This window comes from Squalius cephalus (genome assembly GCF_949319135.1).
Source record: "Squalius cephalus genome assembly, chromosome: 23".
NCBI classification, from domain to species: domain Eukaryota; kingdom Metazoa; phylum Chordata; class Actinopteri; order Cypriniformes; family Leuciscidae; genus Squalius; species Squalius cephalus.
In genome coordinates this window covers 13,671,612-13,689,946 of record NC_137144.1, presented here as the reverse complement: position 1 = coordinate 13,689,946, position 18,335 = coordinate 13,671,612, and the positions used below count along the sequence as shown (strand labels likewise).

At 38.1% G+C, this 18,335-nt stretch overlaps 1 long non-coding RNA gene across 2 annotated transcripts in view; it reads right to left on the bottom strand.

Moving 5' to 3' along the window:
• Positions 1-18,335, bottom strand: part of LOC307151048 — a 51,896-nt gene that overhangs the window by 13,096 nt on the left and 20,465 nt on the right. Inside the window, exon 3 of one of the 2 annotated variants that reach the window (XR_013819809.1) lies at positions 15,770-15,908. The exons of the other annotated variant lie outside the window; for it this stretch is intronic. This is a non-coding gene — a long non-coding RNA (uncharacterized lncRNA). Of the gene's footprint in view, positions 1-15,769; positions 15,909-18,335 lie in introns of those variants that run through there. 2 annotated transcript variants of the gene reach the window in all.

The window sequence follows — 18,335 nt, the reverse complement described above, 5'->3', positions numbered from 1 at the left end:
GTTTTGGAACATATTTCAAGCATATCTGAAGTATGAGGTAAGATGGGGACGTTCAAACTCCAGCTAAAAGAGAGCAAATCTCCCTCTTGTGGCCGAACGGAGAGTCTGCAGCAAATGATTGGCCACGCAAACAAAAACCTGGCCCATACCTTCTTCTCCAAATAAATATGTACCTAAAAAAAATAAGCAAGTCAAAGAAACACACCCCACGTGCCAGCCCGTTTGCATCCACCACGCACCATAAATATGGAGATGTTTGTGAAAATAATAGCACTTCCCCATGTACTTCATTTCCATACTGGGAAAACTGTTATGTATTAATATAGCTAGTGGCCTAATTGGGTTCTGGGAGAGCGGATTAATTAATTTGTGGCTAATAGGCACAAACATGAAAAAACAAACTTCTTTACTTTTTCACTCAGATAGAGCATAGCATTTTTAAGCAACTAATGTAAATTATGCAGATTGTGTTGATTATGCCGACAAGAGAGAGTTCTGTGGGAGGCATCTTAAAAGACTTACTTTTCCTGGCACCGAACCAATTGAACATTTCCATAATTAAATCATGTTTTCTTAAATTACGTTCTATTTGGCTTGAGTCCCTGTGATGTATTTATTCGGTTCATAGTGAATCTTTTCGCTATACGCCCTCAAAAAGTCGGGATATTTTGGGGATAAGTCGCAACGGAAATGCTATGTATGCATATAGGTTGCTTAGTAAGACAGTTCCCTTTGGTACGCACTGTTTCTATAGGTTTGACAGGTCTCAGGATGGTCCGCGTACAAAAATAGAGCCAAGGCGATGCCCATCAGCACAAAACATGCCCAATCAGCAAAATCCCAATTAGCAAAATGGCGATTCAATGTCACCTTGCAATTTTCAGGAGAACATTTTTATTGAAGAAAGATTTAAATACCTACACAAGCTTCGCCAAGAGGCGAGTAAAGTGTGTCAGACCCAAAAGTCGCAATCAGGGGCGTTTTTTTACTTATTTGGTTGCAAAAGCAGCCCAAGCATTTTACAGATAAACCTATTAAATATTAATACCGGCTAATGACAGTCTCTGTCAATGTGCATAGAGTTGCATTTTCGGCCTCTGAACCCTCCATGGTCTCCATCCAGCATCTCTCTCTCTCTCTCTCTCTCTCTCTCTCTCTGGGCCGTAAATCAGCACGTCTCTTCACATGTGATAATTCTCCAAAGTTAAACAGCCATAAAAGCCTAAGGAACTCTGACCTTCACCATCTAACTAAGCAAGAAAAGCCAATGATGTGTACCGGTCCGGAGTCACGCTGCTTGCGTTATGATAAACTACGGGCCCCGCGGTTGCTAAAAAATAACAGTATGTCTTCGTTGACATATATAGGGCCGGCAATTCAAAGCGATCCCAATTTATTTAGCACTAAAATATTTTATTGTTGGCTATAAAGCATATGGTAGAGGGGAGAGGGGAAGGACGAGGATGTCTTGACAGCAGGGCTCCTCCGGCTGTATTGTTCACCTCCGAGGAGAAACTGTCCAAACTTATAAAGGCCTCTCAGAGTGTCAGTCAGGCTGACAGTTCAACTGCAGTGTTGCAGGAGTCCTGCTTTTCCTTTGAAGGTGAGGATTACAGAGACTATACCATTTTGTGATCAAAATTATTTGATGAACAAAACTGTGATAAAAATAACATAATGCAGTACTACTCGGCCTGTGCATTGTTTTTGTTATTTTAACACAACATTATTTATCATAATGACTTTTAAAGGTTCTGTATGAACATAAAATTATTGTTAATTGTTCAATTATATAAAACTACATATATTATAAAAAAATATTATGTTATATTACAAAAATTACACACAAACGCACACACAAATATATAATACGTACATTAAAACAATGAGATATTTAATAATAATAAACAAACACGCTCACACACACACACACACACACACACACTGTATATAGATATAGCATTGTTTTAAAGTAAAATAATAAAATTATTATGTTTAATAATAATAAATAAATGTAATCAGCATTTTATTTAAAAAAATGTAATTATATATTAATAAGGTTACATTTTTATAATATTTTATTATATCACCTTGGTTAATGCAAAATTATAATTATATATATATATATATATATATATATATATTATTGCATATATAAAGCATTGTATAAAATATTTAATATTATATATAATAATACAATTGATTATATTATAACAATGTTTATGTAATAGAATATAAAAGTATATATTAATAAGGTTATATTTAATATAAATAATATATAATATTTCATAATCTTGGTCAAATAAACAAATAAATAAACACATACATACAGTAAAATGATTGTACATTGCTAGTTAACTATAATGTTACTTTCACAACCCTGTTGTAAATTGTCCAAAAAAGGGGGAAAAAAATGCTTAGCAGGAATACAAATTTATGTACAAAAAAGTTGCTAACAAAATAAATAGGTTTAGCATGCACAACAATGAGCACATTGCTAATCAGCATTATATAGCTGCATTCATGCATATTATCTTCATTGAGTGCCAATGTAAACACAATCCACTAAACAGTCAGTTATACTGATCACACTGAGTTCCCAGTGCCGAGCCTCTCCATTATAGTGCGGGGGTCATTAACAATCCCATAATGCATGCAGACTGAGAGGAAATAAGCCCTGACTGCATCCTCTGCCATCTCTGCCCTTCACAGCTGTCATGGCAAGATCATAAACTGCATTTATAACAATCTGGCTTTAGGGTGAAAGTGAAGCGACCCCCCTCGCCTTACAGTACAGCTTCCATTCAGACTACAGAAGTCACACGTTTATCAAGCCACTGGCTTATTCGTTTTTCCTTTAGAAAAAAAGCATTGAATCATGCAATTCTGACTTAAGAAGTCACACAAATGCAGCCAATTTTAATTAATTAATTCCTGTATTATTTATTGTCAGTGCTGTTACTCACTTCACATGACTGCTTGACCTGAATGTATTTTCCAAACCCACTGAGCACATTGTCGGTTTCATTTGATTGATTAATTAATTAATCACGGAAATGACCAGAATGCTTTTAGAAGGGATGCTCAGCACATTCCCACATTTATTTGCGAGCATTTACATAACGCATACAGCACCAGGCTGAAACAACGCATCCCCTCCTAACAAGAATTTAAGAATTTAAACTCACCGGAGAGAGAAAATCTTCTAGGTACATCGTTAATCATAATTAAGCAAAGTGTGACAGCAGCTTAGAGGCCCTTTTTACTGAACCACCCCCTCTCGTCCTAAAGGAATACGGTCTCATATCTCCATTCACGTGGATCAGGTGAAAAAAAAAAAAAACAGAAGGTGTATAATATGATGAGTTTTTGCACTATTATGCCGTTTGGCCTTGTATTAAGGCAGATCATCAAGGGTTTTGACCTCTTGTAGTGGAGAGCCCAAAGGCTTCTGGGATGCCGGTCCCTCTAAGTTATCTGTCTGCTTTGCAGATCTATGACTGTTCTTTGCACAGGGCTAAATACCATTTAATTTAGCCGTGCTCCCATATTCATCTTCAGCTGGTGATTTATGGACTTTGTATGACTCTGTGTTATTAATAAAGGTTCCCATAATAATAAAACCATGCAAAAGCCACCAGCACAATGTTAAGCTGAAAAGGTGGTTGCTAGGGTGTTTCTATTGAGTTTCTAGCAACAAGGCTCATTTGAATAACGATTCTCCATCTATATTGTTTCCAAAAACATAGATACAATTCACTGCATTTTTCCAAAATGAAATGAACACTAGCCAGTGTGGGTCCTAGATTTCTGGGGTTAATAAAGGCCTTCTGAAGTGAAGCGATCCGTTCCTGTAAGAAAAATATCCATATGTAAAACTTTATAGACTAAAATAACTAGCTTCCGGCAGACGGCCGTACGCAAGCCGACTTACGCCAAAAGAGTAACACTTGACGATGGTATGTGTATGAAGGAGTAGCGTAAGCTTTGACGCCTCTCACGGTTCAAACAAACAGGGCTAGGAAACCGCGTTCGTCATTATGTTGTGCGTCAAGTTCAAGGGTTACTCTTACTCTTAAGGGTACTCTCTGCCGGAACTATCCCTCTAAGGGGAAGTTTACATGGCAACGATGTAATTTTTTTTTTACCTATCTCATTTTTCACGTACAGACGACAATGGTCAAAATGATCCCTGTTCACACGGATCCGCAAAGACGACTAAAAACGCTGTATTATTAATGCCAGGCCAGTAGGTGGCGATGTCACTTTGTAAAGAATACGTAATACGTATGTAAATGACGTCACCGTTTTTCCTAAATTCACGTTTTTGTACTTTACCCTGAGACAATAACGGTATTATTTTCAAAAACCTGCACTTTCAAACCCGGTTTCAAAAGTTTGCATTTTCAGGTCCCCAAAATGCTTTGTTGTGTAAATGAATGGCCAAAATGCATTAAAACAAATTAAATTTTAGTTAAAGTGTTTTTTTAGTTAGTGTTGTGTAAATGGCCCCTAAAGTTACTAAAATTATTCAGTGAAGACCAATGAATTATTTTCTAATTTTCTTTTGTTGTTTGATTAACATTAAATGCAGTGACAGCTGCAGGTTTATAGGCTGCTGTCACTTTAAAACTGAATGCACAGATCTAATATACTGACAAGCATTCGATTACTTTCCTATCTGTTCATGTTCACTTAAGATATAACTGACTGTGTTTAAGTGAGAACTCGCAAGATGGACATTTTGACATTTTTCTGTATACTTGTCCATGTTTCGCTCCATCTAGGATTGTGCACACAGAAAATGGAGTCTCTTTCGCAGTTCAATACGCTTTTATCTCTCTCTTTTTTTTTTATCGAGCACGTCCGACAGAAGGCTGTATATTAAGACATCATGTTACATGATTTGATTTATTTGGATGTTACATAGGAAGGGCAACAAGTGCTTTAAAGAAAAGGAACAAAATGCGGCATCATGTTTTTTTGTTGGAAAATTGTTTGTCTATTGTTGGAAGCCTAAATCAAAAACGAAACAAACATTTTATTGATCACACAGCCCTAGTCATTAAATCATCTTTGAGGCCCTACACAACTTGCGTACTTTTCTTATAGGGAGGACTAGGACTGGCACTGACACTAGCTGTTGTAAAACACCAACAACTTTCATCCCTTAGTTTCCACCAAAATGATGATTACAGAGGCAGATTATTGATTAAATGACCTCAAAACACTTTTACCATATATTTGTAAACTAAAACATTTGCATCACATAACCAGGTCCATATGGCTTTTCTGACATAGTAAACTTGCACGGAAGCTCACCTGGTACATTATTGTATTTGCGCTCGGATATGAGTCCCATGAAATACGAGTGACAATAAAAGACCTCAAAGACTAAAGCTAAGCTTTAACATTTTAGCAAGCTAAAATGGCATGGTTGCTTCAGCGAATGCATTTTTATCTTACGTTAACACATCAGTTATTGTTTAGGTGTAAAGTGAGGTTTGGTACGTTATTTTTAAACGTAACCTTTTAGCGCCACTCACCGGACATTTAACTTCTGAACTACTACAATATGTACAACCAATGTAAAAAACTTTTGCCAGTTTTAGGTTAAGTTTTGGATAAAACGGAACACACTCACTGGACATTTCACATTAAAATTGCCACCTAACATGCATATGTCACGGTTCATCGATCCGTGTGTTCATTTTGTGTATCTGTTGGTTGTTGTGGGTGTGGGGTCTGAGTGTGTAGTGCTTGTTTGTTGCTTAGTAACCAGCTGATCACTTAATCAGCCCGCAGCTACAGCTGTTACTTCTGTTGTTAGCTGCCTATATCTAGCGGGTGTGATTATTGCTTGGTGTCGGTTCGTCACTCTTGTTTGTGCTCTCTTACCCAGTTCCGGTGCCTGAGTTTCCTTACGGAGTTATTTCCTCGATCTCGTCTGTGTTTCCAGACTTCTGGAGATCGTTTGGAGTTCTCCTCATCCAGCTCCAGTTTGGCATCCGCGCTGGGTTTATTCATATCACTCATCCTCTCCTGAGAATTTGTATCCTGGTCGCCTGCCTGCTATACGTGGTGTTTTGAGTATTATCCCTGTTTCAACCTGTCTTCAATAAACTGCTTGCTTGCATTTGGATCTACGACTCTCATTCTGACAGCATATGCATTTATGTAAATCAGTTTAATTTAATTGAAGTTGAAATTACTTAAACATCCAAGTTGATTGTACTTAAAAATTTTAGGCAGTAACTTTTTGCTAGGTGGTAACTTACTAGTCCAATTCAAAAAAAGCCTCTCTATGGTATTCTGGTCTACCTCTACTGCTGAAAACCCCCGCACTTAACCCACCTGGTTAGTTTTAGCTGGTGTAAACTGGTCTTAAATGGTCTCCTGGTTTAGCTGAGCGGCCAGTTGGTCTCATATAGCCTGACCAGCTGAGAAAAGTCAAAAACCCTTCTAAAACAAGCCAACAGACCAACCTGTCCCATCTGGGAGACCAGCTAAAACCAGCAAACCAGGTTTTGGCTGGTTTATGATGTTTTTTTATCAGCAGGGTATATAGGCTCAGGTCTCGGGTTTTCAATATAGTGCTTATTTATGTGCATTTCATTTAGTGTGTTAGGATTCGCAATCATATTTACAAGAGGACTTGAAGATTTGTTTACGTGGGGTTATGTTTAACCTGTATTCCAGGCTGTGGAGGAAGATGAATTAGTCAGTGTACCATTCCCCCATCATGTGGTCTCTCTAGGGAGTTCCCCCCCTCCTTCTCATCTTCCTACCACTGATAGACTCGGTAAACAACACATGGATAAACAACCCGAATGATATGTCTTTAAATCCTATTAATCTTCTTTTGTCATAGTTCCCACTCGCTTCGAAAGTACTATCAATGCTGTACAGTTTAAGTGCTGTCTTTGTGGGGAAATGGACATAAAAAATGGCCCTGACTGTTTAAAATATGCTGCAAAATGACTTTATGTGACTTACACGTTTCGCGACACATTCAAAGTGAATGTACAGTGAGTGGTACTAAGTGTGCGTTTGGTTTTCTCTGAAACAGATGAATATGAATTTAGCAACATATATTGTTACTTTTTTTAATGTACCACTTACACTAAACTCTACCCTAAACCTAACCGATAGTGTTAACAAAAGCAAACGTGAGGGGAAAACACGCATTTGCTGAAGAAACCATTTTAGCTTGCTTCTACAAGTCTTGAGCTCTTTTATTGAGTGTTGTGGCTCATGTTTCATGGGACTCGTAACTGATCATCTAAGTGCAATGCTGTACAAGGTGAGCTATAGTGCAAAAGCCATACATATGGAGCTGGTTATGTGATCCAAATATGAAAATGTATCCATTTACAAATCATGCACTTTGGTAAAAGTAAGAAACAGTGTGAAAACAAGTCTTTGTTAATCGATAATCTGCCCCAGTAATCATAATTTGTGTGAAAGGAAATAAAGTTGTTGGTGTTTTACTGCCACTACTGTTCATTTCAGTTGGAAACTGCTGTGAATTGTACATGTTGTGAATGGTATTTTCTTTTAGTTTTAGAGGCATGCATTTCCAATGAGCCTATATGTTGTCTCTTTCCATCTAAGTGAGCTGTTCTCTGCCAGAATAAGATGCAAACTGGACAAAACTTTATTTCGACTCTCACAAGTCTGGCTATGTGAGAGTTTCATCTTGACTTATAAAACACACCCTGAAGAACATACAGTCGGCATAAGTCATACTGAAGAGTTTGCACCTTCTAGCACCTATGCTAGCGAGACTTAAATTCTAGGCAGACAGATAAGGCCCCGATATAGTCATAGTGAAGTTCTTCTTCGTTTTTCGTTTAGGGGTAAAAAGAAGAAGTGGTATACTGTTAGCGAACATCCTGACGCCGCAAACACTGTTGGGAGTGGCGTTTAGATGAATATGTAAATATGTGCAGCACACTTTCCTCTCAATAACGTGATCATAGCGAAATGGATGTTTGCACTGCAATTTGGCACTCCAGTCAATTTGTATTTTTAGCACTTTATATAATAGACTGCTTTAAACCAAACAGCTTTACAATATTAAACATGAAAAACAGCGTCAGTGTTGCTTTTAAATGAGAATTACGCGTCAATTTCTAATTTAATAGTCTCAGAGCCACACCTTTGGTAGGTATTACATCATCGCCATGGACCAATGGCAGTTCCAAAAATTCGCTTTGGCAAACTGTTTCGAACTTCAGAAATAAACACGTTTTGGCCAGATGTTGATCGAAATGGCATCAGACCAGTTGGTTCTTCGATTTCGCTTGAAGTATATCTGGGCCTATAGCATGGTAAAGGTTTCATTGAGGTCAACTTAAAAGTGAAGATGCCCCCAAGGCATGTTTTTCTCCTCTCTCGTTTTCTTTTCTTCTGCCAAATGAGTGTTCTCCATCCTTGAAAAGGGGGGCTTGTTAATTGCCCTGTGATGCCATAGTTCCGTGAAGCTCTATGACAAAGTGAGTGTACCATCTGTAGCAGCTGCTAACTGCAGGCGAACGCCCTGGGAGCCTACATGCTGCACTGACAAGCCCTGCGAACTCTGAAATGTGTGGGGTGCAGCAGGTCCAGCAGTCCCACAGGTTAAATTATTCAGCCCTTTAAACTTGGAGAAGTCTGCACAAGACACCCGGAGGTAAAAAGCCTCTCAGAGTCTCAGCCAAAACACTTGAAAGAGTTACATGTGTTACAATTAGATATTTGCCAACCTACAAAGCAGATGACTCCCTTCATTTGTTGCTCTGACCTGTCAACTCTGGGCAGGTGTTTGACTTATTTACCTTAACAATAAGACTGTTAGATACTTAGTGGTGCTTGCTAAAACTATTAAAATCTGTCATATTTATTATATTTGCACAACAATACTTGATGTATAAATCATGCCTTTTTGAACGATACCTCTAAAAGTGTGGCAGGTTTGGTTTGAGATCTTTTCAGTTGAGACAGCAAGGAAACGCGTAGTGACAGCCTATAGCAACAACACTCTCCTAGCAATGCCCTAACAACAACAACAACTAAAACATTATCAACCTATCAATGCCCTAGCAACCTCTAAGAACACACTAGCAAACTCCTAGCAATGCCCAATAAAACATTAACACCCTAGTAACTCCCTAGCAATGCCTTATCAACCACTAACACACTAGCAAACTCCTAGCAATGCTCTAGAAACCATATTCACAATATCAATCCCTAAGTAAATGCCCTAGTAACCAATAACACCCTAGCAACTTCCTAGCAATGCCATATCAACCACCAACACACTAGCACCCCCCTAGCAATGCTCTAGAAACCATATTCACAATATCAATCTTTAAGTAAATGCCCTAGAAACCAATAACACCTTAGCAACTCCCTAGCAATGCCCTATCAACCACCAACACGCGCCCACTACCATTGCCCTAGCAACATCTAAGAACACACTAGCAAACTCCTATCAATACCTTGGCAACCAATAACACCTTAGCAACTCCCTAGAAATGTCCTATCAACCACCAAAACACTAGCACCCCTATCAATGACCTAGCAACCTCTAAGAACACTAGCAAACTCCTAGTAATGCCCTGCAAATTACTAACACCCTAACAACTCCCTAGCAATACCTTAGCAACCACTAACACACTAGCAATGACCTATTAACCACCAACACACTAGCACCCCCTACCAATGCCCGAGAAACCTCTAAGAACACACGAGTGAACTCCTAGTAATACCCTAGCAACCACTAACACCCTAGCACCCCCAGCAACCTTTCAAAACACACTAACAAACTCCTAACAATACTGCCCAAAACACATTATTACGACAGTAAGTTAAAATAATATGATACGAAATACTATTTTGCAATCTCAAGCAGCATAACAATATTTTTCACAGCTAAAAATAACTGGAAGAGGATGCCTCTGGAAGCCTCGCATATTCAATTTACAAATGGCCACACCCGCTCCGACGTTAAAAATAAGGTGGATAGCAATTCACAAAAAACTATCATAAAACTGCATAGCAACACCTTAGCAACCACCCTTGCACTATGAAGGCTAGTATTGCACTGACATTTTACACTCACATTTTCTTAAGCATTATTATTATGCAAAAACATCTGAATGGGTTTCTACAGATGGAGACCTTTGCATTTCTGTCGAATAGACAATCACAGTTTGACATGCAACTTTTTTGGAGGGTTTTTTTTTTTTTTTTGAGAGCATAAGATGACACAAAGTGAAGGAGAAAATAAGATCCACGAGGATGTGAAAAGGATCTGGAAGGAAAGTCCCAAATGGCCGACAGCCGGATTCTGTTTGATTTCATAAATAATTTGAGTCATCAGGGACACACATTGTTTTAGGCTTAAACATGTTGTTTACTGATGCCACATGTTTGAGGGACAGACACCGCTGTTGGTACACAATAAGAGCCCTTCAGGATTTGTAGAGAATGAGAATCTCACCCTAGGCTCCAATGCTTGGCAAAGATATAAAAGACTTCTGGGAGTGCTGGCTGTGTTTGTGTCTATGCAGTGATTATGTGTGTGTGTGTGTGTGTGTGTGTGTGTGTGTGTGTGTGTGTGTGTGTCTGTGTGTAAAATGGTGTTAGTCCAGAATACCTAGAGGTGCTTTTGGTCCCAGTTGAATGATTCGCATTGCCTGAGAGCGCCATCTTAGATGCATTAATGAGACACGCCTCATCAAATGATGTGGGAAATGAATCAATTCTTCAAATATGTCTGTCCCTGCTCACCCACACCTGTTCACCCTCAACATTGCTGCCTGTGACATTCAATTATTTAAGCACTTGATTAAAATAAAATAAATAATAAAATAAATATCTTGTTTAGACTTCAAAATTTTTAATCAGTGATGCATAGTTCATTTTAAGAACAAAATTAAATTATTATTTTCTTTCTGTATTCTTGAAATTATTCCATTGAGTTTGACATTGACCCTTTTTTGCACAATTTGTCAAAAGCAAAAAAAAATTTAATGTAACAATTTAACAGGCTAACTTATTTGATGTGCTGCTATATAAAACCATACACATCATCATCACTTCACATATAACTCTCCATGTGATTGGTTTATTCTGCCATGTTTGATCAGAAATACATCTCCACATCAGAATCTGAGAGTCAGTGGAGAAAAAAAGATGAAAGATTTTACTGTCTTTGCCAATGGCCAAAATCCCACTTCTGCTCTCTCAGTAGACTGAGGAACTATAGGAAAACAATAAACGTAATTCCATTTCCACCCGTATCCTTTGAGGCATTTGGCATAGAAAGAAAAAAGGAGATTTCATTTGGAAGTGCTAGTTTGAGTCAAGCATCAGCCTGCCGTCTCTCTGCATGTCTCATGTGAACTGATGCCGGTTTGGCATGTTGTTCAGGAGAAAAAAAAAAGAGTGATGCAAAACTGCAGGAAGCACACAGCGTTCTTCTCAAAGCATTTCAGTCAACGTCAAGGCCCGATCACCACAAATCATTGCATAGAAGCCTATTTCCATTATTACAAAAAACTCAAATTAAACATAATTAGGTCATACAATTAATAATTATGAGGTAAAGAGTCAAAATTTTGAGATTCTAAGTCATAATTATGAGATTAAAATAAAAATGTCTAAACTGAGTAAAAATTATGATAAAAAGTCACAATTGTACCAAATTATTAAATTATGTAATGAAAAACAATTATGACAACATTTATTTAAACATTTATTTAAAAACTAAGAAACATTGTAAAGGCAAGACAAATAAATAAATAAATAATAATAATATAAGTAACATGTATTTTAAAGGGGTTTAAAGTGGTAAACAAAAAAACATGTTGTTCAAGCATAACTAGAACAATAACAGTTTTAACATATGCAAGATACAACATATTTAATAAAAATACTGTTAGGCTGCTGAAAGGAATATTTAATTTTCTCTAATTTCAATAAATATAGGGAATCCTTTATCCACCACCTTATGACATTTAAAAAAAATCTAAATTATGAAAAATATATATTTTTTAAATTAAGTAATAAAACAATTCAACCTTTTATGTCATAATTGTGACCATTTTATCTCATAATTATCATTTACAGAGGCATGTAGTTTCCTGTAGTTTTTCACCAGGTTTGCACACACTGCAGGAGGGATTTTGGCCCACTCCTCCACACAGATCTTCTCTAGATCAGTCAGGTTTCTGGGCTGTCGCTGAGAAACACGGAGTTTGAGCTCCCTCCAAAGATTCTCTATTGGGTTTAGGTCTGGAGACTGGCTAGGCCACGCCAGAACCTTGATATGCTTCTTACAGAGCCACTCCTTGGTTATCCTGGCTGTGTGCTTCGGGTCATTGTCATGTTGGAAGACCCAGCCTCGACCCATCTTCAATGCTCTAACTGAGGGAAGGAGGTTGTTCCCCAAAATCTCGCAATACATGGCCCCGGTCATCCTCTCCTTAATACAGTGCAGTCGCCCTGTCCCATGTGCAGAAAAACACCCCCAAAGCATGATGCTACCACCCCCATGCTTCACAGTAGGAATAGTGTTCTTGGGATGGTACTCATCATTCTTCTTCCTCCAAACACGTTTAGTGGAATTATGACCAAAAAGTTCTATTTTGGTCTCATCTGACCACATGACTTTCTCCCATGACTCCTCTGGATCATCCAAATGGTCATTGGCAAACTTAAGACGGGCCTTGACATGTGCTGGTTTAAGCAGGGGAACCTTCCGTGCCATGCATGATTTCAAACCATGACGTCTTAGTGTATTACCAACAGTAACCTTGGAAACGGTGGTCCCAGCTCTTTTCAGGTCATTGACCAGCTCCTCCCGTGTAGTTCTGGGCTGATTTCTCACCTTTCTTAGGATCATTGAGACCCCACGAGGTGAGATCTTGCATGGAGCCCCAGTCCGAGGGAGATTGACAGTCATGTTTAGCTTCTTCCATTTTCTAATGATTGCTCCAACAGTGGACCTTTTTTCACCAAGCTGCTTGGCAATTTCCCCGTAGCCCTTTCCAGCCTTGTGGAGGTGTACAATTTTGTCTCTAGTGTCTTTGAACAGCTCTTTGGTCTTGGCCATGTTAGTAGTTGGATTCTTACTGATTGTATGGGGTGGACAGGTGTCTTTATGCAGCTAACGACCTCAAACAGGTGCATCTAATTTAGGATAATAAATGGAGTGGAGGTGGACATTTTAAAGGCAGACTAACAGGTCTTTGAGGGTCAGAATTCTAGCTGATAGACAAGTGTTCAAATACTTATTTGCAGCTGTATCATACAAATAAATAGTTAAACAAATCATATATTGTGATTTCTAGATTTTTTTTTTAGATTATGTCTCTCACAGTGGACATGCACCTACGATGACAATTTCAGACCCCTCCATGATTTCCAAGTGGGAGAACTTGCAAAATAGCAGGGTGTTCAAATACTTATTTTCCTCACTGTATGAACATACATTCACATTTATATGGGAACATGTATGTGCAATATATGTACACAATAAAGGATAAAACTTTGTGAATATTTCATGTAATGCAATTTTTGTCTTCATTTATAAATATTTTATTTCTATTAATATATAGCACATATGGTCAATGCATATATTGCAGTATATTTAAAAATACAAGCACTGGTTTCCCATATATGGAAATGTATTATGTAATATATCGCATTATATTTTGCAGTATATTGCAGTATATAAAGATGGCGTCTGAAAGTTGCGGTTGGTGTTCAGTTTGTGTGTAAATGTACGTTTTTGATCAACATTTTCGTCTTCTGACATCATTTCTAGCCAGGAATTACTATTGTAGTAATTAAATATTTGCTTTATTATCACCAAACTCGCTCTATTTTGCTGTAGAATCATTAAACCATTACGCTGCTTCAGAAGTCTGTCCGAAATCAGTTTTAAGGTACCTTCATGTGCAAAGTCATTCAAGTCATTGTCTTTACGGACACAGCCCATGTTACTACGGTCGTGACCAGCTAGGTAATTTCTCCAATGATGCATTGTACTATGGTAATACGTTGCTTAACCACTATAGTACGGTGCAATATTTGGGAAACTAACTAGCTAGTCACGACTGTTTCCCAAAAACATAGTAACTTAGTCATACATCCGTCGTTTGACCCACACTGGTTCATCAATATTAATGATGTCACACGGGTGGCAGAGTAATTAATGTCAGATTATTACTGTAGTTCCACTTCCAACCATACAACTTTGCGATGCTGTTTGCGAATGTTCATTGGAACTATGGAACTAAGGTGGAACTTGCGACCATAGTTGGGTTAACAATGCTTTTGGGAAATGCACCCCTGAACAAGAACTCTGATTCAATGACATTTGAAGGTAACATTATCGCCCCCTTGAGGTTTGTTACTGCCATAAAAGCAAGATTGCAATGCTTTGGACTAAGTATTTACATACTTGCATAAAGTATGTTTTCTGCCTTAGTTTTCCTGCGCTTGTAAACATCAGAGTGTGAATCAAGCTACCCTCTTCATCCTCTCCACAATACACTTCAGCGAGTCAGCGTGGTGCCAATTAGTATGTTTGAGGCAAACATATGCCCCTCCTTTTGTTTTGGATAAAAGCATATAGATGGTATAAATTACAGAGGACAAAAGATTGCTGAGTGTTTGTATGTAAATGTTTAATTAACCCGTGTCTTGATGATTGGGATGGTATAGAGCGCGGGTATTAATCCACTAATAGGACGAGCGACTGCAGAGGGAAGCACACACAGCATGACATATTAATTGGAAACAGTGTGATGTTTCACTTACATACATTAACATAGCCAGTAATTCACAGTCTAATAGGATGTTTGTGTTGGTGCTTTCTCCAGCTATTCAGGGGATAATAATTCTTGCAGCAGGTTCTGTCAAAATGTCTGAGCTCTAACAATTTTTTTTGTAAAATCACATAAAAAATGTAAAACCTATAAAAAAATCTAATTTTATTACCTGAATGCACATGTAGAATCTACAGAATATATTTATTTATTTTATATAAATAGAGACTTTGCAAAAATATGATTACAGCCAAAGTGCTGAAAAATATGCTTTGTACAAAGAGAATATAGCATATGCTAATTTGCATTTAAGGTCCTGGCTTTTATATCCATAAAAAAAATTAAAAAAAATTACAAAAAAAAAAACTACCAACCCAACTATCAACCCGCTTACTTTTGGTTAACACCTTTAACTAATATAATATACATACATTCATACATCTACACACCTAAAAAAATACCTATTTTGAATACCTCCCAACCCTTGTAATTAATATACAAATGTTTATAACGATAATTCATTTCAATCATTTTAATCACTAATTTCAAAAATGCATAGAGCTCTGGTTTGTTTTAAATCAGTGCCTAACAATATCTTACAAATAAATCCATTTCCAGCAATTCACTGACTATTTTTTATTATGTATTTATTATATAGGCTATACATGTCCGTAAGAGTCTAAAGGCCTTCTCTGAGTGGACACATTTATGTGTATGAGTTTTATACTCACATAAATATAGGGATCTATAATCCCTGATCACGTTTGATAACCCACAGCAGAATTAATCATCTTAAAATGAGGCAAGTCGTGTTTCCACATCTCGGGCCTCCCTAAATCACAAAGCGCATGAAGAAGGGCACAACGATTCCGTCTCTGAGGAGCGTGTTGTTTTGCCTCCGAGGTATGAGTTGGGTTCAGCGAGTTTTTTTTTATTTAATCACCGTGTGCATGCGTTTGCCAGAGATGGCAATTATTAGCACTGAAACCAGCCGTCCTGTTCACATGTGACATGTTCCCCAGGGCAGTTGAGACAGGGGCACGCGGGGCGGCCTTTCCCGCCATGAAAGGCCTAACAGAGATTCGCCTGAAGAAAAATGCATCAGCGGATAGTTACCAAGGTTGCCTTTAGTAGAAATTACACTGAACATGTTCAAATGCTAAATTTCTGATTATAGTGAATTGATAAATGCGTACAGGTTTTTAGTCTGCTCCACAGGCCCGTTTTCTCTGACAAAATACAGTTTTCAAGGACCACATGCATGTAGGTTTGCTATGCTGTGCATTCACTCCGAAACTTTGTTGTTTTAAATATTTGCCTCCTCATGCTAATAGATAAACACCCTTTGACATATCACACACAATGAAATCCTCATGAATATTTAATAGAATTAAATATAAAGACTCCATGACTTGTTTCTGCTCTCGCGCTACTGTTTGCTCCCCTGCAGATAGCAACATAAAAGCTAACCTCAGCTAGTCACAGAAAACACTCTGCTTTGAGTCCGCTATTCTGAGCGAGCGGAGCGAAATAAAAACAGCTTGCGCTCGAAAACTTCATTTTAAAGTCAACACAGGTATATAAAGGAACTAAGATAAGTAGATTTGAAAATAAAACGACGACAAAAAGCTAAACAAACTCCTCCCTTATTGAGTAAACATGTGTTGACAACACTTCGTCACCGTGGCTCTCCTTTCTCTCCTTTTCAAGGTGGCCTATTTCGCCTGTTCTTAATGTCAACAACCTTATAAGTATTAAATATGGTCTAATGATTATGAATTAGACGACGGGATCAATTATTCATACCTATCACGAACTCAGCATTCCTAAACAATTATAGTTTTGCCGAACGACAGCGCGCGAAGCGCTTCCCGCTATTTTCTGAGCGCTCAGGGAGACAAGGTGACGTGGGAAGGCGCTGTTTGTGGGAGGAAGGATGAACCCTGAGGAGATTTTCAGGGAGAGAAATCATACGCTCTTTTCACAGACGTCTCGGAAGTACGCGAGAGATCATATTGTCAAGTCTTTGCGTGTCTTCTTGCTTCTTTTGTTTTCTCCTCGCATTCAAAATCATCCCCCAAGCCTACAGCAATCAGTGCAGCGCACGTCCGATTCAGACGGGAAGCGTCGAGGACGGGTGGGTCCCTGGTCCCGCGCACCGGGGGAAAGTGACAGCCCGTCTAATTGGGACTAATCAAGCAACTGGGCGCGTGCAACGACTGTCGCGATCAGAAAAGAAGCGACATTGACCCACAGAAATAGGTACTGCCGTAGGCTGCATTCATATAACAGCGCGCCTGCATATTAGATCCACCTGCCTTTGCTAGCGTTGCCTCATCTCTTTGGTCAATAACAAAAAGGAGAGAGAGAGAGAGAGAGAGAGAGAGAGAGAGAGAGAGAGAGAGAGATGCAGTGAAAAGAGCCACGCTTGACAAATTTCCCGCTGCACATTAAAAGGAGCCGTGTTCTGAGGATAATGCTACATTATTCTTTTTTATTCTTTCACTCAGAGCTATTGCTTTGAATTACAGAGGAATCTTTGTTAAGAATAAGAAGGAGAGGAATCAAAAATTCATCAGAGAGAGTTCGCGATGGGCTGAGGAGAATGTATTTTTGTGCTGGAACCAACATTTGCGAAAGTTCCATCTCCTTAAGCAATTATTAGCGGTGATAGTTTGACATGCTCAAGAGTTGTCAACAACTGACTTTAAACAAAGAACAAAGCAGAAATAAACAGAGCCCGGGGCAAAATTAACTTGGGGACCAGCCGCTCTATGAATTATAAATGGCTATCCATTACCACGGCGAATGGTGATACCAGGAGGCCTCGTCAGTGCGGAATACAGTTGTGAAGGGTGTGAAACAAAGCAGGCGGAGAGAAAATGAACTAAACACTGTGTTTTGTGTGTTGTAAAGATTGCAAATTAATGACCCTTATTGAGTGGATGAACTTTCCATAACCGTGGCCCTCTGTAGAAGATGCTGCATCCATTTATTTGCATTATAAAGAGTATTTTAACACATATTTATAAACTGATGCAGTTAAAATGTACTTTATAGCTACACAGTAAAAAGTGATAATTTTAAGGCAACGGGTTACCTCGCTTTTTTAGATTAAGTCAACTTAAGTAAATAAACTTGATGCATAATTGAAAAAAAAACGACTTTTTTTTTCAATTACGCATTGTACTTTATGGTAAGGCAAGTGGTTTCCTTGTTTTTTAAGTTAAGTCAACTTAAGTAAATAAACAATACGTAATTGAAAAAAAATAAGTTAAATGGAATTGACAAGTTCATATAACTTATTTTTTTCAATTATGCATCAAGTTTATTTACTTCATAATTTTAAGGCAATGGTTTTTTTTAGTTAAGTCAACTGATCACTTTTTACATTGTATTAGCTTTCGTGGCAATAGGTACAAATGAACTGCAAATATATATACACACTGCATAGGCTATAGCATGCATGGTAGATAATTACGCAAAAGTAAATTCTAGCTGTTGATTGTCCTT